Below are 22,789 nucleotides of genomic sequence, written 5' to 3' on the forward strand. Positions count from 1 at the left end.
AATTACAGGACTCTTTTCTGATAACTTTGTTACTGGGCAAATAATTATATAACAGCAAAAATTGCCAATGATCTTCTGCTTTCACCTTGGTTTTTGGCAGGTGTGATATCCTATTTTAATACAGGAAGTGTTATAGGGTGTGAGGTTTTGGACACTTCAGCAAATTTTTTTGAGGGCAAGTGTAAGAGTTTTTCCTGTATACTTATTTATGCTCTGGCTTCCTGATGATGCACCTTTATTGAAAAGATGTAAACACCTCTGATTCTGTTTATTTATTTTCTGATATCTCTGGTAGCTGTTTATTTATTTATTTTTGCCTCTAAGGAAGATAGTTGTTTTTTTTGTGTGTTTTTTTTTGTTTTTTGTTTTTGTTTTTTTTTTATTAATCATTGGTCATATACAGTTTTCTCCTTTTTACTCCCAATCCAGTCCCCCCCTCCCACCCTCCCCACTTCCCTCCCATTACCACCCTCCCCTTAGTCTATGACCATGTGTCCTTTAAGTTTGTTCCTGTGAACCCTTCCCACTGTCCCCTTAAATTCCCTCTTCTCTCCCCTCCGGTCACCATCAGCCTGGTTCTATTTCAGTGTCTTTGGTTACATTTTGCTTGTTTCTTTGTTTTGTTATTTAGGTTCCTGTTAAAGGTGAGATCATATGGTATTTGTCTTTCACTGCCTGGCTTGTTTCGCTTAGCATAATGTTTTCCACCTCCATCCATGCTGTTGCAAAGGGTAGGAGCTCCTTCTTTCTTTCTGCTGCATAGAATTCCATCGTGTAAATGTACCATAGTTTTTTGATCCATTCATTTACTGATGGGCATCTTGGTTGCTTCCAGCATCTAGCTATTGTAAATTGTGCTGCTATGAACATTGGGATGCATAGGTTCTTTTGAATTGGTGTTTTAGTATTCTTAGGATAGAGTCCCAGCAGTGGAATTGCAGGGTCAAAAGGCAGATCCATTTTTAGTTTTCTGAGGAAGTTCCATATTGCTTTCCATAGTGGTTGTACCAGTCTGCAGTCCCACCAACAGTGCACTAGGGTCCCCTTTTCTCCACAACCTCTCCAACACTTGTTGTTTGTTGCTTTGTTTATGATGGCCATTCTCTCTGGTGTGAAGTGGTATCTCATTGTGGTTTTAATTTGCATCTCTCTGATAGCTAGCGATATTGAACATCGTTTCATGTGTCTTTGGATATTCTGCATGTCCTCCTTGGAGAAGTGTCTGTTCAAGTCCTTTGCCCACTTTTTAATTGGATTCCTTGTCTTCTTAGAGTGCAGTCTTGTAAGTTCTTTGTATATTTTGAGATTAAACCCTTGTCTGAGGTATCATTGGCAAATATGTTTTCCCATACAGTTGGTTCTCTTTTTATTTTGATACTGTTTTCTTTAGCTGTGCAGAAGCTTTTAATTTTGATGAGGTCCCATTTGTTTATTCTTTCCTTTATGTCCCTTCCTCTAGGGGACACGTCATTAAAAAAGTCTTTTTGTGAAATATCTGAGATTTTCCTACCTATGTTCTCCTCTAGGACTTTAATGGTGTCATGTTTTATATTTAAGTCTTTTATCCACATTGAATTTATTTTTGTATATGGTGTAAGTTGGTGCTCAAGTTTCATTTTTTTGCACGTGGCTGTCCAGTTCTCCCAACACCATTTGTTGAAGAGGCTATTTTTGTTCCATTTTATGTTGCTGCCTCCTTTGTCAAATATTAATTGACCATAGAGACTTGGGGTTATTTCTGGGCTCTCTGTTCTGTTCCATTGGTCTATGTGCCTGTTTTTATGCCAGTACCAGGCTGTTTTGATTACAGTAGCCTTGTAATATAGTTTAGTGTCGGGGATTGTGATCCCTCCTACTTTAATCTTCTTTCTTAAAATTGCAGCAGCTATTCGGGGTCATTTATAATTCCATATAAATTTTTGGAGTGTTTGTTCTATGTCTGTGAAATATGCTATTGGTACTTTAATAGGAATTGCATTGAATGTGTAAATTGCTTTGGGTAGTATGGACATTTTGATGATATTAATTCTTCCAATCCATGAACACGGTATATGTTTCCATTTGTTTGTGTCTTCCTTGATTTCTTTCTTCATTGTTGTGTAATTTTCTGAATAGAGGTCTTTTACCTCTTTGGTTAGGTTTATTCCTAGATATTTTATTTTTCTTTTTGCTATTTCAAATGGGATTTTTTCCTTCATCTCTGTTTCTGCTGTTTCATTGTTGGTGTACAGAAATGCCTTTGATTTCTGGATATTGACTTTGTATCCCGCTGTCTTGCCAAATTCATTTATTAGGTCAAGCAGTTTTTTGGTAGAGTCAATAGGATTTTCTATGTATACTATCATGTCGTCTGCAAACAGTGATAGTTTTGTTTCCTCCTTTCTGATTTGGATGCCTTTTATTTCTTTTTCTTGTCTGATTGCTGTGGCTAAAACTTCCAGTACTATATTGAATAGAAGTGGTGAAAGTGGACAGCCTTGTCTTGTTCCTGATCTTAATGGAAAAGGTTTTAGTTTTTGCACATTGAGAATGATGTTGGGTGAAGGTCTCTCATATATGGCCTTTATTATGTTGAGGAATGCTCCTTCTATTCCCACTTTGCCGAGTGTTTTTATCATGAATGGGTGCTGTACCTTATCAAATGCTTTTTCTGCATCAATTGATATGATCATGTGGTTTTTGTCTTTGCTTTTGTTTATGTGATGTATTACATTTACTGACTTGCAAATATTGAACCATCCTTGCATCCCTGGAATGAATCCCACTTGGTCATGGGGTATAATCTTTTTAATGTATTGTTGGATGCGGTTTGCCAGTATTTTGTTGAGGATTTTAGCGTCAATGTTCATCAGTGATATTGGCCTGAAGTTTTCTTTCTTTGTTGTGTCTTTATTTGGTTTTGGAATTAGGATGATGTTGGCCTCATAAAAAGAGTTAGGGAGATTCCCATCTTTTTGGATTTTTTGGAATAGTCTGTGAAGGATAGGGGTTAGCTCTTCCTTAAATGCTTTGGAGAATTCTCCTGTGAAACCATCTGGTCCCAGGCTTTTGTGTGTTGGGAGTTTTTTGATTACTGCTTCAATTTCTTTTGTTATTATTGGTCTGTTCAGACTTTCTGCTTCTTTTTCATTGAGTTTTGGAAGATTATATTTTTCTAGAAAGTTGTCCATTTCATCTAGGTTTTCAAATTTCTTGGCATACAGTTCTTCGTAGTAATTTCTTACAATCCTTTGTATTTCTGTGGTATCTGTTGTAATCTCTCCTCTTTCTTTTCTGATTGTGTTTATTTGGATCTTCTCTCTTTTTTTCTTGATGAGTCTGCTTAAAGGCTTGTCAATTTTGTTTATCTTTTCAAAGAACCAGCTCTTGGATTCATTGATCCTTAGAATTGTGCTTTTAGTCTCTATTTCATTTAATTCTGCTCTGATCTTGGTTATTTCCTTCCTTCTGCTTGCTCTGGGCTGCCTTTGTTGTTGTTCCTCGAGTTCTTGTAGACGTAGGGTTAGGTTGTTTGTTTGGAATGTTTCTATCATTTTTAGGTGGGCCTGTATCGCTATGAACTTCCCTCTCAGGACTGCCTTGGCTGTGTCCCATAAGTTTTGGGTTGTAGTGAGTTCGTTTTCATTTGTTTCCAGAAACCTTTTGATTTCTTCCCTAATATCATTCTTGACCCATTCATTGTTTAATAGCATGCTATTTAATCTCCATGATTTTGAGTGTTTTTGGTTTTTTTCCTTCGGGTTGGTTTCTAGCTTCAGTCCCTTGTGGTCTGAGAAAATGCTTGGTATGATTTCAATTTTCTTGAAATTCTTGAGGCTTGTTTTGTGTCCTATCATGTGGTCTATCTTTGAGAATGTTCCATGTACATTTGAAAAGAATGTATATTTAGCTTCTTTTGGATGGAGGGCTCGGTATATATCAGTAAAGTCCATTTCATCAAGGGTATTGTTCAATGCCACAATATCTTTGTTGATATTTTATTTAGAAGATCTGTCCATTTTTGATAGTGGGGTGTTAAAATCTCCCACTATAATTGTGTTGCTGTCCATATCTTTCTTGAAGTCCTCTAAGATTTTCTTTATGTATTTGGGTGCTCCTATGTTGGGTGCATATATATTTACAATATTTATGTCTTCTTGATGGATTCTTCCCTTGAGTATTATGAAGTGACCTTCTGGGTCTCTCTTTATGGACCTTTTTTTGGAAGTCTATTTTGTCTGATATGAGTATTGCTACCCCAGCTTTTTTTTTCCTGTCCATTTGCTTGGAAGATTTGTTTCCAGCCCTTCACTTTCAGCCTGTGTAGGTCTTTTATCCTGAGGTGGGTCTCTTGTAGACAGCAGATATGTGGGTCATTTTTTTCTTATCCAATCAGCTATTCTATGTCTTTTGATTGGAGCATTTAATCCATTTACGTTTAAGGTTATTATTGATAGGTACTTATTCATTGTCTTTTATGTATGTGTGTTCCCTCTCTCTCTCTCTCTCTCTCTCTCTCTCTCTCTCTCTCTCTCTCTCTCTCTCTCTCTCTCTCTCTCTCTCTCCTCTCCTCTCCTCCTTAAAGCAGTCCTTTTAGAATCTCTTGCAGAGCTGGTTTGGTCGAGGTGTATTCTTTTAGACTTCTTTTGTCTGGGAAGCTTCTTATTTGGCCTTCTATCTTGATCGAGAGCCTTGCTGGATATAGTAGCCTTGGTTGCAGACCTCTGGTTCTCATTACCTGAAGTATTTCTTGCCATTCTCTTCTGGCTTGAAGTGTTTCCATTGAGAAGTCAGCTGTTAGCCTTATTGGGGCTCCCTTGTATGTTATTTCCTTCTTCTCCCTTGCTGCCTTTAAGATTCTCTCTTTGTCTTGAAATTTTGTCATTTTAATTATGATGTGCCTTGGGGTGGGTCTCTTTGGGTTCCTCTTGATTGGGACTCTCTGTGTTTCCTGGATTTGTGTGACTTTTTTCTCTCGTCAAATTAGGGAAGTTCTCCTTCATTACTTGTTCAACCAGGTTTTCGATCCCTTGCTCTTCTTCTTCACCTTCTGGTATCCCTATTATATGGATATTATTACGTTTCATATTGTCTTGCATTTCTCTTAATCCCTCCTCATTCTTTCTGAGCCTCTTTTCCTTTTCTTGCTCTTTCTGGATGCTGTTTTCTACTTTGTCCTCCAGCTCGCTAATCCGATCTTCTGCTTCATCGATCCTGCTTTTCATTCCTTCTACTGTGTTCTTCAGTTCAGAAATTGTATTCTTCATTTCCTCTTGACCTTTGTTGAGAGTTTCTATTTCCTTTTTCATGTTTATATAGTTTGCAGTGAGATTGATGTAGTTTCCCTCTAATTTCTGAAAGCTCATTGTGAGTTCATTGAACTTCCTGGTAATCATTGTTTTGAACTCACTATCTGATAGTTGGGTTGCCTGTATTTCATTTAGCATTTTTTCCTGAGGCTTCCTCGTTTCCCTTCGGTTGGGGGGTTGTTTCTTTGTTTTCTCATTGTTCGTGGGTTTCTTCTTTGTTCTTCTTATTTGTTAATTTGAAGTGTTCTGATTCCCTGTATTTATGGTGTGAACTTCTGTGGTAGAATATTTGTGTGTTTCAGCGGTGCAATCTCCTTCGTGTATCCTGGTGGTCACAGCTTCCCCCTACTCTTTTTTGGGATCAGTTGGAGGAGTAAGGCAAAATGGTTTAAAACAGCAAGACAGTATACTATGATATTTACTTTAGCAGCCAGTAGAGAAGAGATGGGTTATCCTTTGGCTCCTTATAGTGTAGCCGTGATCCTCCACCCCACTATCCACGTTTTAGAAAGGATGGAAAGAAGGTAAGACTCTTATTGGGGGCCGAGAGGATTGTTAGTTGGATCTAGAAAGCTGTGAGGCTGTGGGAGGTCAGCTTCTAAGGTATGGTTGGACTAAAGATTAGTATATAGGAGTAGTGAGTAAAAGAATAGAGACAACCCCCACAATAGTATAGTTCAGAAAATTGCAAAGTGGGCTGAGATCAGGTAGGGGGTATTGAGAAGCATTTACAATTGTATAGACTAGGTCTTACTAGCAGTAATAGTAAAGTGACAGTCTTGTGGCAGAATCGATGATGTCTAGATAACAAGAATAAAGAGTATAGAACCTTGAGAAGTGTATTAATGGAACGCAGATGAAGGATAGTAGCTTATCAACACCTTGTGACTGAGATACCAGGGGGAACCTATCAAATGACAGTATAACCAGCCAAGCAAAGAAGATTATACAGAAAGAAAAAGAATACCAAAATATTATTAAAATAAAAAATGTCGGAAAAGTGAGAAAAAGATAATACATATTTACAGTAACTTGCAAGATTAAAAAAAGGAAATAAAAGCAGAAGATGTAGTGCAGGAGAGATAAATTTGGAGTGGGAAGAATAATATTAGGATGAATGGAAGAGAAACATAAGGGATTGCGAGATAAAAATAGTAAGAATTGAAAAATAAAATGTCACATAAAACACAAGATAAAATCAATCAACCAACAACAGCCAGAGAAACCAAACCAAACCAAACCAAACCAAATCAAACAAAACAAAAACAAACAAACAAACAAAAAACAAACCAAAAAAAAACCTCTTGTTGGTTTCTAACTGGCCAGACCAGTTTTTCTGATCTTGCTGGCTTCAGTTGGCTGAGGGACCTTTGAAATGCTTCTCTCTCTCCCAGTCAGATCTCAGCAAGTCTGTCAGGTACCCTGGGTGCTCCCGAACACACTGGCTTTCTGGATCTCACTTCCACGTTCTTCCAGACTCCGCGGTCCTGCAGGGTTCCAGCTCTATGATCTCAGGAGGCACCTGCAACGTTTTGGGATTCACTGTGCCCTCCCTGGGAATCGTAAAAGGGCATGCCCCTCCCCCAGACTTTTGAGATTGGGGTATAGGATCCCCCTAAGCGCCTCGCCCCGCGACACTTCCGGGTTCAAAGTGCGCGAGAGTCAGTCGTCCCTACTGTGTGCGAACCAAGCCCTTTCCAGCTCCGTGTTCCCCGCCAAATCGCACTCCGACTGGGTGTTGGCGCCTTTCCCAGCTGGCCCAGTCGTGCTGGCTGGAAATTTCTGAGCCACTACTGTAGGAATGCACCAAGCGCCACGTCCCTCCTGGGATCGCAGCGGGGATTCAGGCCTCCCTATGGGGCGCGAGCCGAGAGCAGCCCGGCTCTGTACTCTCCACCACTGCACTTCCACTGGGCTAGGAGTGCGGGCGCTCTTCCAGGCTGCCCCCTGGTCCTGTCGGCTGGCTAGAGGCCCTCACTTCTCCCAGGTCTCTGGGCAGGTGTTCATAGTCCTGGGCAATTTTTTCCCAGTCCAACTGGCCAATCTGTTCCTTCTAGCAACACGTTCTCCCCTGGAGTTGCTCACCACCCTGTATTCGGGGGAGGGAGCAGCAACTTCCCTCTCCTGGAAGCCCTGGGGCAGACCCTGGAGCACCGGGAGGGCCTGGGGTCTGCACACCCCAGACCCGGCGCTGATCCCTGGGCCCCTTTTGTCCTGTAGCAGTCTCCTTACCGTCTGGTTTTCCAGTGAGTGCAATAATTTCTGATGTCCTGCTTTCAAAAGTGATTCGGCAACCCAGCCCACTTGCTCTGCCTCTCCACTGATCCGTGAGTTTCCCCCCTCTTCACAGAAGCCGAGAAAAACGCTGCCTACAGTAAAGCCGCCATCTTCTGGAAGATAGTTGTTTTGAGGCTGTTTGTTTATTTACTTGTTTACTTATGTATATATGTATGTTTTTTTTTTAGAGGGGAAGGGAGGGAGAAAGAGAGAGAGAGAAACATCAATGTCTGGTTGCCTCTCACGTCCCCCCTACCAGAGACCTGGCCCACAACCCAGGCATGTGCCCTGAGTGGGAATTGAGCTGGTGACCCCTTGGTTCACAGACCAGCCCTCAATCCACTGAGCCACACCAGCCAGGGCTTAAGTCTTTTATTTTCTATCTTTGGGGTCCTATGATAGTTGTAAATGATATCATTAAGTAGTTGGAAGGAGAGATAGGGCATGGTTCACATTTAAAATGACGTACTTAAAAATATTGTAATTGTATGTAATAATTTATGCACTTTTAAAAATCTTGAACCAATATATATGAAAATAGTTTAAAATTCAGAAGTTAACAAGCAAGGGGAAATGGGTTATATTTTTCTAATATCATATTTTGTAGAATCCAAGGCTCTTATTGGCAATGCCATAAATATTAGATGAAAATATAATTGATCCAAATAATATTTACTCTTTAATTCCATGCCTATTTTAGCTACATGCATGATAAATATATAGTGTCATCATATTTATAACCAAAGTAATTATGAAAGTCATAGATATATGACCTGAATTACTCCCTCAAAATTTTGCATATTTATACCAACAAATCACCTCAAGCTGTAGTCATTAGAACACTTCAGTTGTGCTTGCCATAAGTACAGATCTAAATCTTAAGGTACACCAAGAAAACATAAAGGGAATGGGTAAAAAGGGTGGTGGAGATGAGAGAGCTCAATATTTAGTAAAATGCCAGTTGGAATTAAGTAACCTTTCCTATAAATCAGAAAGAAAGTTGATGGTTGAATACTTTCTCATTTTCAGCATGTGTAAGCAGCAGAAAAATGAGGCAAAAAGTATTCACTGAAGCAAAACATTACATGTAGTGCAGTTTGTTCTCACCATTGTCTTTCTTCTCCAAGAAGCTATTACTAAAGATAAATCAGGCAAGTGTCCAGTACATCCTATTCCTTCATGGGCAGTTCCTGTTAGCAGCAACTTTCCTACCTGAAGCAGTCTTGCCCTTCCAAGACACAGGAGTTAGATAAGGTAAGTGCATGCTGAGTTAGCTCCCCTAATAAGGAAAATGATGTTTTGCAATATTAAACACAAAAAGTGCTTGGGTCACATTATTCCAGAGTATGGTTGTGAGATACTTTTAAATTTCTCTGAACAAACTGCAAAGTGTCAGTGTTCTGCTATATCTGGAAATACTGTGTATTGGTTTGGAGTCATAGGAACTCTTCTAATATACTCAGAAGTCCCAATAATCCTGGTCATCCAGCAAAATGTCAGCAATCCCAATAACCACATAACAACTGCCCTAAATGTCAAAATTCCCTCTTTGTTCTCAGAAAGAAAAAAATTCATTCTAATTTACTGCTCATTTTCATCTGTCCCACCCTACATATTCCAGCTTATTTCTTCTGACATCCAATTTGTTTCTGTACCAATCAAGTTGACCTCTTTTCTGGGCAGTTCACTTGTTATGCTCTTCCCAACTCTGCTCATTCTTCATACCTCCCTTCTCACTGACTTCCTCAGTGTCATTCAGTTCAGGATGTAAAAGGAGAATAAAAGTCCTAGAGTTAAAGGTGAATCTTATCAAAAGAGGACAGTAATGAGGTGTCATGGTAAAAGCCCAAATCAGATTTTTCACTTATCCTCCTTTGGTTCTGCCTTTGAAATCATGTCTTTGCATCCTGTAGCCCTGCTTTGGCAATTCATAACTAGAAAGAGTGTCTGAATGACACGCTCTTTCTAAAGATGTTTATACCTAGGGCAGTCACCTTGCCTGTGTTTTTATGTCCTTAATTTTTGAATAATATTTAGCAAGAGCATTCATGTCCCAAGCTGAGCAAGATGATCCCCAGTACAAGAAAATTAAACATCAAGCTTGCCTCCTAGGAACTCTCTCATCTCATTCATGTCATTATGCTATTAGGGCAAAATCAGGGAGGGTATTCAGGGACCCTGATTGTGGTCTGGGTGACATGTGGAGGTCTGAGTTCTGTACTTAGCATATGGGGGTGCATGGCAGGAGGACATTATAGTTGCTGCCCTCCATGTGGAAAACCCCACTCTGCTCCCACTTCAGCTGCTGCTGGCAGGATTTCTAGGATTGCACGGATTCCACTTACTCTTTGGCTATCTTGTCCATGGACAAGCACATAGGACTTAAGTTTCTGCACCATGTGTTTTGGCAATTGATTAATATAATTGTGAATTCCCTTCTAGATAAGGACTTGGCAGAAACTTATAATAGGATTGTGTTAAAAGAATACCATTACTAACATTTGATGATGTTTTCTGACATGTTGTAACTTGTTTGCATTATCTCACTTAATCTTCATGATGACAGAAGAAAATGATGTGTTACAGAGAAGGTGAGTGATTTGCTCAAGATCACTTGACCACTGAGAAGTGAGGCTGGGATCTGTCTCTAACAAATCAACCTAACCCCAGAGCCCATGCTCAGACCCACTGAGCCCTCTTCCTAATGTATTTGGTGGTTGGAATTGGTTTAATGACTCAAGAATGGCAGGTTCAATACTTCTGTCAGTTTCTTGAACTTTTGCTCCAGGGTGGCTGCTGTAGTTTAAACTATCACATTATACCTTCAATAAGAGGAATTAGGGGAAGGTTGTTCTTGTGAGACTTCCAGGCAGGTCTCCTTGGCTAGAGCACAGCCACATGGCTATCTCTAGCTATAGAGGAATTTGGGATAGTATTTAGCTTTATAAACTTTACAGTTAAAAAGGCAAGAGCAGTGGTTTGGGCTTGATTGTAGGGTGAAACAGTTGACAGTATCTTTCATTATCCCTGATTTTGTGGAATTCTCTATTACTTGGCTTTGGGGCAGGTGCTAGGAAAAGGACATTCTCTTTCCATGAACATTACTATTCCCTGTGAAAGACTGAAGGATGTTCCCCATATATAACTAGGTCCTCATGTCAGGAGCCTATCCTTGAATCCTTGTAGTCCTTACATGGATAAAAGACTTTGAAGATGTGATCAAGTTAAGGATCCTGAGATAGGGAGATTACCTGGATAAACCACATGGGACCTAAATGTAATCACAAGTGTTCACCTACGGGGGGCAGAGGAAGATTTGACTGGATAGACAAAGATAATGTGATGACTGAAGCAAAATGATATGCTTCTGGTCTTGAAGATGAAAGATGGACCATAAAGACAAGAAATGCAGCTCAAAAAGCTAGAAAAGACAGGGCAGCAGATCCTCCCCTGGAGCCTCTGAAAGGAGGGTGGATTTGCTGGCACTCTGATTTTGGCCCCATAAATCTGATACGAGGCTTCTGACCTCAAGAACTATAAGAGAGTAAATGTGTGTTGTTGGAAGCTACCAAATTTGTGGTAATTTGTTCTAGTAGCCTCTGTGTGTGTTGATGTGTATTTGTGTGTGTGTGTGTGAGAGAGAGAGAGAGAGGAAGAGAACAGGCAAAGTGATGTAGGGCTGGACACAACTAATGGAAGTTCTCTGCATGGGTTGTTTGTGTCTTTGTTCATAGTAATGATCCTTAGTAATTAAAGCTGGAAAAACAGGGGGAAAATCCCATTAGATTTTGTTAGACACTGAATGCTATCCTGTGACATCGGTAATGGTGAGGTCTAAAATAATAGGACTCAGAACTCCTTCAAAAGCAAGAAATTTCATATGTAAGTAGAAGGTATTTGTTATGTAAGTAAGATTGCTTTTCATACCCACCTTGGCTCAAGTAAGGCATCCATTTGACATCAGGGAAATATTATGATTGTGCAGTCAGTTGTCAAAATAAGATTTTTTTCCTCTCAGTTTTGCTGAGGTCTTAAAGGCTGGGAACAAAACAACAGAACCCACATTTCAAAATGAGTGCCAGATCTCTCATGCGGGACTGGCATAGGAAGTGGCTGAAAATCCATCCCATACCTTACCTGGAAAATACTGAAAGAATTGGGGCCAAAATGGAGAAAATGCCTTTGAAAAAAAGACCATCAGAGAGCTGTGGTTTTCCCCTCTTTCTATATTGCCCTCATCCCAAGCTAAGAGAGAGAGACTGTAAGAAGTCCACTTGTGGAATGGATTTCTCCTGTGGAATTTGTAGGGGCATAAAGGACAGATGTCTGACACAATTCAGAGGAGGCAGCTGGATCTCTGTGTCTGGCAGTAATGACACACATACAAAAGGCTATACTGGGAGCTATTTCACCCTCTTTCAATAGCAGAACAAAAATGTACAAGTTTTTGCAGGGGGCATGTGGATCTATGATGATGGTAGTAGAGGGCAGCTGGTTTAGACTCAGTCCAGGAAGCCCACTGAGGTGTGACAATACATGAGAGTCTATGTGAGGAGTCTGTTGGAGGCCCAGGAGTGGGGGGAGGCATCACCCCCATCCAGGTGACTCCATTAGAGATCGCCAAAAGGGAGCCTCCGCATTGCCCTCCAAATGTTTCAGGAGATGAAGAGCTGGGGTAATGCTTGCCAAATGCCAAATCACAAAATAACCAGTCATGCTAAGACTTTGTCCTTTTTGTAATGTCTTTCTGTCTTGAGGCCAATCCCGGAGGCAGGAGGAATGGAAGTACAAAGTTAAGAAACTGAAAGGTAGCCCACCAGACTCCTCCCTCTGTCTTATGTTTCTAGGCCTAAAACAGTAACATGCTAGAGAAGGAAAGAGACTCTAAATTAAATAAGAGTTTGTGGTTTTCATTTTCATGTTTGACTGGGTAATTATTTCCAAAATGAAACTGTTCTTGTGCCTAAAACAAATAAAAAAAATCAAGGAATCTGTCGGATATTTCATCCAAGAGGCAGAAAAGAATGAGTCTACAGATAAGGTTTGAAAGGGTAGAAAATGTAAAAGCCAGTTGTTTTCTGCTTTACTCAATGGTGTGTGGCTTCTTCCATTAAACGGCTATAGCTGTTGCTGTCCAATTTCTGATACAGGCATACCTCATTTTATTGTGCTTTGTTTCATTGAGCTTCACAGATATTGTGTTTTTAACAAATTGAAGGCAAGAGTTTCCACCAGCAAAAAATATTATGACTTTCCTTATTTAGATACTTGCATTATTGCAGTGGCCTGGAATGAAACCAGCAATATCTCTGAGGTATGCCTGTGTACCAATGCATAATAGCTATAGATGAGGCCCTAGGTAATCTTTTAAAACATGTTTAGCCAGTCTTAGGAAAGGTGGAACTTTCTTCCTCACAATAACTCAAGGTTAGAGTGGATCAAAGCCTTATTTGGGGATATTCTCCCTCACCAAGCCCCTCATCCATATTTGGCTTCTCTCTTTGTTCATGTTTACTGGAATGTGGGCTTAAGGCCTTAGAGTGTTTTGCCTCTGATTCCAATAGCATTCTCAAGGGTAAATTCCGTAAACATTGCTTCTGTTCTGCCTTCCACTTTAACCCCATTTTTCTCTTCTCATCCTCAAATCTCTCTTCCAGTTGTTGCCTGAAGTGTTTTTAGATATAAGAGCAAGGACTGCAGTAAGAAGTAGTAGTGGGTTAGGCACCATAGTCAAATATACAGCCTGTTGTTATGGGGGCTATTGCTGAAACAAAGAAGGGATGATGTAAGGTGAAATTCAGGAAGCAGTCTGACTAAAATTTTGGGATCCATTTTTGGCTCGGACTGTTAGTGCATTTCAGGAAAAGACTAGCTTCCCTATTTTCAAGCTGTACTTTTTAGAGGGAAAACATGGAGTCAGCGAGTCATTTCTGGAATACACTGAAACATGCATTTGTAGGCTCAGAACTGTGCCATGAATTGACCCTGACTTAATGTAGTTCAACAATGCTTGTTGAAGCAATCACCCTTAAAAGGATGCGCTAGCAATGCTGAAAAGCTGAGGGTTGCATAGGTTTCAACTTTTCTCATCACTGAGCCACAAACTCATTTGCTTTCTTTTTCTGAGAATCTCCTCATGCTATTCAGACAAGGTGACAACCATGTCCAAAGAAGCTCTGTTAAGCCAATTGACCTCAGGCATGTGGCTGAAGATTTTAGAGGAAAACTATGAGGGATGAGAAATCATTTTCCCAGCTCAACAAAGCTTTCCAGTGACCAAATAACTGAGTTATTCCTTTAAAAGAGTCATGAGGTTAACCTAGTAGCTCTAGCTCCCCTTCTACCACTCATAGGCTATATGAGACCCTAGCAAGTTACTTATAAATCATAGAGAGCAGGCTAAAGCTAGAGGCCCATGTGAGCTACAATTCCACAGCTTTCTGACTTATTTCATGTTGGTGGAAAGTCAGTGTGGACACATGGATGATTTTAATCTTACTACGGGCCTGGCTTTATGATGTCATAGTCAAGCCTTGGTGTCCAAGATGGCCTTGGCATCTGAAGACACACCATGGTTTCAGCACTTCTGCTATTCTGCTTCTGGCTGCCCAAAATCAACTGGAACTGCACGCAGATTGCTTAGTCAAAGAAATAGAGCTAAGAATACTTTCTTTGGGAGTTAAAAAAACAGATCTTGGACTTCTTGTTTCTAAGTATTTAATATGTCCATTCAAAATTTCAATATTTGTATTAATTCTTAAAAAGAATGATATACTTGTCGAACCAAGATGATGGCAGAGTAGCTGGCAGCCCTGTTCACATCCACTTGCTCCAAGACAGGGACAGGACTAGCAGTCAAAACAGAGTTGAGAGCAAGTGACAGAACCTGTGAGTAAGCTCATACAAGGACAAGTATGTGGGGAGTGTGCTGAAGTGAACAAGAAGTGGCCTGGGAGCCAGTGGCCCAGGCTTTCTAAGTGAACTGGCAGCCCAACCTAGCCCAGCACTTCGGGCTGCACAAAGTCATGGCAGTGTTAGCAGACCAGCTCAGTAGCCATGAGCTCCTTAAGCTGAGAGAGAACTGCTGGGAGGTGCTGGGAGGTGCTGGAAGGTGTGGGTCACAGAAGCAGTGCTGCACGAGCAGGCCAGCTGGAGACTGGAGAGCTCTAAAGGGAGGAGGTTTTCTATCACAGCCCTGTGTTATAGCTGCACGGCTCTTCCCTTCTGGGGAAGATCCAAAGAGAAACTTTATCTAAAGCTGACTGAGGCTCTGAAAGGTGGTGGCCAGCCCTGACAATGAGAGGTTGTGTGATTTTTGGAAAGGGGAGGCATGTGGAGAACAGGTCCCCCACCGACTGGTGCTACAGCACGGAGATCACACAGAAACTCTTTCAAAAAGGGAGCTGAGGTGTGACCTAGACTCAGTGAGGACCAGGGACTCACACACCTGTGTGCTGGCACAGCAGCTTTGCTAACCAAAAACTCAGAAGGCTATATAGCACACTGAAGGAACAGTAGGACCTGACCCAGCACAGCTCGCAAGCATGAGGCTGTTCAGAGCGGAGAATTTGGACCTGAACCTCCTGCAAGAGAATGGCAGGCTTGGGACTGGAATGCAAGAACCGAACTCCTGAGATTTACTGCAGCCAGCCAGATCCCCTAACAGATGGGTGAGCCTAACCCCCCACCCGCAGCATTACAGTCTCTGCAGATCAGCGAGTCCAGGTTCAGGAGTATCCTTCTTCATACATTTCTGCAGGAAAAAGAGAAAACCCTCTGCAAGACACTACAAGACACTCAATTCCTTGGGCCCTGATCTACTAAACCCAACAGAGCAGAGAGAGTACAGACAGGCACAACAAAGCACTATCTTCTTTTGCATAGGTTCTTTCTTGTGCCATTTTTTTTTCTCCTTGTGTTTTCCTTTTTTTTAATTGTTGTTCAAGTACAGTTGTCTCCATATTCCCACCACCACTTTATTCTGCCCTACCCATCTCCACTTGCACCCTCAACCCTATGCCCCTTTCGCTTAGTCCATAGGTCTTATTCTAATTATTTTATTGTTGTTCAGTTACACTTGTCTACATTTTTCCCCACCACACCCCCCATCCCCGCCATCCACACTGCCTCCCCTGTTCCCACCCTCTCTTGGTTTTGTCCATGTGTCCTTTACAGTTGTTCCTGAAAATGCTTCCCCATTCCTCCCCTGAAATTCCCTCTTCTATCCCCTCTGGTCACTGTCAGCCTGTCCTCTATTTCAGTGTGTTTGGTTATATTTTGCTTGTTTCTTTGTTTTGTTGATTAGGTTCCTATTAAAGGTGAGATCATAAGGTATTTATCTTTCACTGCCTGGCTTATTTCGCTTAGCATAATGCTTTCCAGATCCATCCAAGCTGTTGCAAAGGGTAGGAGCTCCTTCTTTTTTTTCTGCTGCAGAGAATTCCATTGTGTAAATGTACCATAGTTTTTTGATCCATTCATTTACTGATGGGCACCTATGTTGCTTCCAACATGGCTATTGTAAATTGTGCTGCTATGAACATTGGGGTGCATAGGTTCTTATGGATTGTTGTTTCATGGTTCTTAGGATATAATCCTAACAGTGGAATTGTTGGGTCAAAAGGCAGTTCCATTTTTAGTTTTCTGAGTAAATTCCATACTGTTTTTCACAGTGGCTACATCAATCTGCATTCCCACCAACAGTGTACAGGGGTTGTCTTTTCTCCACATTCTCTCCAACACGTGTTGTTTGTTGATTTGTTTATAATGGCCATTCTGACCAGTGTGAAGTGGTATCTCATTGTGGTTTTAATTTGCATTTCTCTGATGCCTAGTGATGCTGAACATCTTTTCATATGTCACTGGTCCCTCTGTATGACCTCTTTGGAGAAGTGTCTGTTCAGGTCTTTTGTCCATTTTTTAATTGGGTTGTTTATCTTCCTGGAGTGGAGACATTTGTGTTCTTTATGCATTTTGGAGATCGAACTCTTGTCTGAGGTATCATTGGCAAAAATGTTTTCCCATACAATTGGTTCTCTTTTCGTTTTAATGCTGTTTTCTTTAGTCATGCAGAAGCTTTTTAATTTGATGAGGTACCATTTGTTTATTCTTTCCTTTATCTCCCTTGCTCTAGGGGACATATGAGTGGAAATATTGCTGAGTGGAATGCCTCAGTTTTTCCTGTTTATATTTTCCTCTAGGACTTTTATGGTGTCACAACTTTTAAGTCTTTTATCAACCTTGAATTTACTTTTGGTATGGTGTAAGGTGGTGATCAAATTTCACTTTTTTGCATGTAGCTGTACAGATCTCCTAACACCATTTGTTGAAGAGGCTATTTTCACTCTATTTTATGCTTCTGCCCCCTCTTTTGATTATTAATTGACCATAGAGACTTGGGTTTGTTTCTGGGCTCTCAGTTCTGCTCTATTGTTCTATGTGTCTGTTCTTATGCCAGTTCCAGGCTGTTTTGATTACAGTGGCCTTGTAGTACACTTTGATATCAGTATTGTGCTCTCTCTTAATTTGTTCTTCTTTCTCAAAATTGTTGCACTTATTTGGAGTCATTTTTTTGTGCCATATAAATTTTTGAAGTGTTTATTCTATATCTGTGGAATGTGTCATTGTCACTTTAATAGGAATTGCATTGAATCTATAAATTGCTTTGAGTATTATGGACATTTTGATGATGTCATTTCTTCCAATTCATGAGCATGGTACATGTTTCCATTTGTTTGTGTCTTCCTTAATTTCTTTCTTCAGTGTTGTGTAGTTTTTTGAGTGTAGGTCTTTTGCATCCTTCATTAAATTTATTCCAAGGTACTTTAATTTTCTTCTTGCTATATCAAAGGGGATTTTTTCCTGATTTCTGTTCCTGAGATTTTATTGTTGGTATGCAAAAATGCCTTTGATTTCTGAATATTGACTTATTATCTAGCTGTTTTGCCAAATTTATTTAGTAGTTTTTGGGTGGAGTCTATAGGATTTTCTATGTACTCTGTCATGTCATCTGCAAACAATGACAGTTTTGTTCCCTCCTTTTCAATTTGGATGCCTTTTATTTCTTATTCTTGTCTCATTCCTGTGGATAGGACTTCCAGTAGTATGTTGAATAGGAGTGGTGGAAGCAGACATCCTTCTCTTGTTCCCGCTTTAAGTTTTTGTCCATTGAGTATGATGTTGGCTGTAGGTATCTCATACATGGCGTTTATTATGTTCATAATGCTCCCTCTATTCCCACTTTGCTGGGTGTTTTTATCATAAGTGGGTGCTATACATTATTAAATGCTTTTTCTGTATCTATTGATATGATCATGTGATTTTTGTCTTTCATTTAGTTTAAGTGATGTATTACGTGTATTGATTTGGGAGTACTGTACCATCCTTGTATCCTTGGGATGAATCCTACTTCATCATGGGGCATGATACTTTTAATGTAATGCTGGATGCTATTTGCCAATATTTTGTTGAAGGTTTGAATGTCTATCTTCATCAGGAATATTGGCCTGAAGTTTTCTTTTTTTGTTATGTCTTTATCTGCTTTTGTGATTAGGATGATGCTGGCTTCATAAAAAGAGTTTGGGAGTCTTCCATCTCTTGGATTTTTTGGAATAGTCTATGAAGGATAGGAGTTAGCTTCCCCTTAAATGCTTTGTAGAATTCTCCTGTGAAACTGTCCACTCCAGGGCTTTTGTGAGTCCAGAGTTGTTTTTTTTATTACAGATTCAATTTTGTCAGCTGTTATTGGTCTGTTCAGGCTTTCTGCTTCTTCTTCACTGAGTTTTGGAAGATGATATTTTTCTAGAAATTTGTCCATTTCACCCAGTTTTCAAATTTCTTGGCATATAGTTCTTCGCAGTAATTTCCTACAATCCTTTGTATTTCTGTGGTATCAGTAGTAATCTCTCCTTTTTCATTGTTCATTGTGTTTTTTGGGGGTCTTCTCTATCTCTTTTTCTTGAGGAGACTGCTTAAAAGCTTGTCAATTTTGTTTATCTTTTCAAAGAACCAGATCCTGGATTTACTGATCCTTAGAATTGGGCTCTTAGTCTTTATGATGTTTAATTCTGTTCTGATCTTAGATATTTCCTTCTTTCCACTTGCTCTGGGCTGTTGTTGTTGTTGTTCCTCGAGTTCTTGGAGATATAAGGTTAGGTTGTTTCTTTTCAATGTTTCTGTCTTTTTTAGGCAGGCCTGTTTCTCTATGAGCTTCCCTCTCAGGACTGCCTTTGCTGTGTCCCATAAGTTTTGGATTGTTATGACTTCATTTTTGTTTGTCTCCAGAAACTTTTTGATATCTTCCTTGATCTCATTCTGGACCAATTCATTGTTTAATAGCATGGAATTCAATCTCCATTGGTTTGAGTGTTTTTGAGTTTTTCCTTGAGGTTGGTTTCTAGTTTCAGTCCTTTGTTGTCTGAGAAAATGGTTGATATTGTTGCGCGTGGGTCACCGGCCAGCAGTGACCACGGAACGCTGTGGATGGCTCGACGATAAACACGCGAGAAAAAACATGCACAGAGACAAACTAGTTTCTGTGGGGAAGTAGGGACAGAATGGCCACCCCCCCTAGTGGGGAGCGCGCTGATTTACCGTCCATACCTGCTTTTATTGGGCTCATTTTGCATAATAATTCAGGTAAAGTACAGTGCTCATTAGGGGAAGTAAGGAACTATAGAAAACAAAGAACTCTGCCGGTCTATTGAGTTGGGGGGTCAAAGAGCTGTAAGACTGAGGAACAAACTAACTTCCTCCTAAGACCCTTCTCATTCAACTGAGAGCATTCTAAACAAAGAAGGTTTCACAGTAATTTACATATTCTTTCTTAGGCCTGATCACCCCGGGAAATCTGCACTTCTCAGTACCGAGCTGTACCACCCTGTCATTGTTTTAGGCTTAGGTGGAGCAAGGGAACTAGGTAACCAAGAGATAAGGAGATTTTCTCCCAGACGCTGAGAACTCAGGCTATGTCAAAGCCGAGGAGCGAGGGTCCATTTCAGCTTCTGATACCAGTCAGGGAGGTTCCCAACATGATATGATTTCAATTTTCTTGAATTTGTTGAGACTTGTTTTGTGACCTATCATGTTGTCTATTTTTGACAATGTTCCATGTGGATTTGATAAGAATGTGTATGTTTCTTCTTTGGGATGAAATGCTCATATATATCAGTTAAGTCCTTTTGACCTAGGGCATTGTTTAAACCACAAATCTTTGGTGATGTTTTGTTCAGAAGATCTATCCATTTTTGACAGTGGGGTGTTGAATCCCACTACTATAATTGTGTTGCTGTCAATATCTTTCTTGCAGTCCTCCAAGATTTTCTTTATGTTTTTGGGTGCTCCTGTAGGAGACCATTCTGTGTGTTGTGTGCCCAGCTCCCAATGGAAAGCAAGGCCCAATGCACATGACCCACACCCACAGATAGGTTTTCCCATGGGGAAAAAGGCCTGCAATGTACCTAGGTCACTTTGAGACTTGCTTTTGCTAAAAACTCCCTCACCCTGAATTGAGGCAGCAAAACATTTACTGCGAAGAAACTTCCTAAAATCTATGCTAAATCTCCCAAGGATGAGTGTAACTAGTTCAACCACTTTTGACTTTTTATTTGCAAATATTCCTCTTCTGTGATGTGATTACCAGCATCCTCTCCTTTGTTTTCTGTAAAAGGTAACCACCTAAAGCAAACCTGTGCATAGTTAATGAGGACCTTCATGTAATGAAGACAATAAAGACAATAAAAGCTCATCAAAGCATAGGTGAAGGCTTTTGGCTCCTCTTGAGAGCGAAGCCACCTGCCCTTTTTCTCCACAGGATTCCATAGTCTGTGTGAATTTCTTTTGTTTCAGCTACAAGACCGTGGGACCCCATGAGCTGGGGTCTGCAACAGCTGGCACCCGGGAACAGGGACCCAGAGACTACGAGCTGTCATTGTGGACAACACACCAACTTGGTTGGAGTGCATGCATTAGCCCAGGTAAGGGCCAAGGACACCAAGCGCTTTTCGGTAAGGTCGTAAGGGTTTGTTGGATTTCAGAATAAAAGGGTTTTCTCCCTAGGTCACCCTATCTTGCGACTGCTTTGCAACTGTACCTTCTTTAATAAGTTAGGAGCCTTGCTCTGTCTCCCAAGTATTTACCACAACCTTGTGGGCATGGGTTGAGCAGTTAAAAGCCACAAGGGCGCTCACCACTAGAAGCCACCTGTGACAGGATTAGCTGGTACGTGGACTAGATTAGAACACTAGGTTTCCTGCCAGCAGCAAGTAAAAGTCCATGCAACGAGAGGCACACTGTGAAAACACTTCAAGCCCATCCCCGTGGCACAACCCCCAACTAGGTCTAGGCTTGGGAGAAAGAGCAAAGATTTTCCCTTAAATGGCTTTAAAAACATCAACTACTTACAGGATAATTTACATGCATCTCAACAAATTTTTTCTTTTAAGCTGCCTCTTGTAGTCCTTTCAATTTTGCCTTTTCCTTCCATCCACCTGCATAAGGAAAAGCAGACAGTGAATGAGTGTTTTGGTTTTGACCAGACTCCGAAGATCACTTTCCAGAATTAAGTGCTAGTCATAGGCTTTGTATGAGAGCTTTTGACATTCACCAAACTCCGAAGACAAAAGGCACTTCCTCCCCTCGGCCCAAGAAATTGGGTGTTCCCACGTGAGTCGGAACCTTTCGAGGGTGTCTGGGATCAATTCCTGAGACGTGCAGGGGCCTTACAGGGACCTTCAACAGTGCTTAATACAACTTCTGGCTCATCCAGGAAGCTCCATATAAAGGTTGGTCACCTAGCGCTATGAGTCCCCGCTCACAGTCCTAAACCCTTCAGGGAAACCCAAAACCCATAAGCATGGTGAGGGTACTCGGAAAGTCCGGTACCCCTCCCCATGACTGTCTTTCACCAACAGTAAATCTAGACCCCCACACTGTATCCCTCAATAGCTAACTAGTTGGGGTTCAGCACAGGCAGCAGAATCTGAAAAGACCACAATCGAAAACAAAAAAAGAGCCTTTTAGTAGCAAGAATGGGCCCTGATTCATCTAAAGAGCAGGAAGTTTATCTGAAGGTATTACAGAAGCTCCTCAGGGGAGTGGATTACAAGGTGAAGGAAGAGCATCTCATTCAGCTTTTAGAAACTATAAAGGAATACTACCCTGCTTTTCCTGATGATGGAATCTTAGATATAAAGACTTGGGAAAAAGTAGGCAATAGGTTAAGAACTTGACAGGATATTGGTGTTTCTATCGGAACTCAAACCTTAGTAACTTGGGGGCTAGTGAGGACTGCTCTCATGCCCATATGGACTAAGAGATCAAAACTAATCAAAAAGGAGGATAAAGTGTCTAGTTCAGAGGAGGAAGTTGTACATGATATAGTAGAAGAACCAGTTATGAAAGTTCTGCCTACAGCACCCCCCGAGGACCTGCTTCATAGCCATCGCTCCTTACATCATCCCTGGGAGAGTTTCTCCTCACAGGATTACTCACCACCAAGAGAGCCAGAAAAATTAGACAGATATCCTGTTAGGGCCGTGCAACAGTGCCTTCATCAGGCAGTAGAGGCTGGGGATTTAGATGTCCTTTCAGCCTTCCCCATTATAGTCAGGGATCAAAGAAATGTCCAGGAACCCCTTCCTTTCTCCCTTTACAGGGATCTAAAACAGAGCATTAAAGAAAATGGGCTTCAGTCTCCTTTTACTAATGGGCTACTTCAAGCCATCACTGACAGCTATAGAATGGCCCCTTGTGACTGGATTGCTCTGGCCAGGACAGTCTTAACCCCAGTTCAGTTCACAGTCTGGCATTTGGAGTACTCTCAGAGAGCCAGCCACCAAGCAGCTGAGAATGCACAAAAGAATAAACCTGCCACCCTCCCTATGCTGCTTGGGTCTGGTGATTTTGCCACTGCTATGACTCAAGCCAGGCTTGATCCTCATGCTTTTAGTCGAAGTGCTCAAATTGCTTTGAGAGCCATGAAGGCTGATCTCAGGCCGGGAAAATTTCTTCCTTTACCAATATCCATCAGGGTGCTTCAGAGGCATATATTGGCTTTATTGATTGCCTCCAACAAGCTATTGAAAAGCAAATAGATAATGACAAAGCAGCCAAATCTCTTTTGTGGCAGCTAGCTTATGAAAATGCTAACAAAGACCGCAAGACCATTATAGGACCCCTGCAAACTACCATCAAAGACATCAATGAGTTTATCAAAGCTTGCCAAG

The sequence above is a fragment of the Phyllostomus hastatus genome, unplaced genomic scaffold (assembly GCF_019186645.2).
Source record: "Phyllostomus hastatus isolate PE091 unplaced genomic scaffold, TTU_PhHast_1.1 phas_contig_64, whole genome shotgun sequence".
NCBI lineage: Eukaryota > Metazoa > Chordata > Mammalia > Chiroptera > Phyllostomidae > Phyllostomus > Phyllostomus hastatus.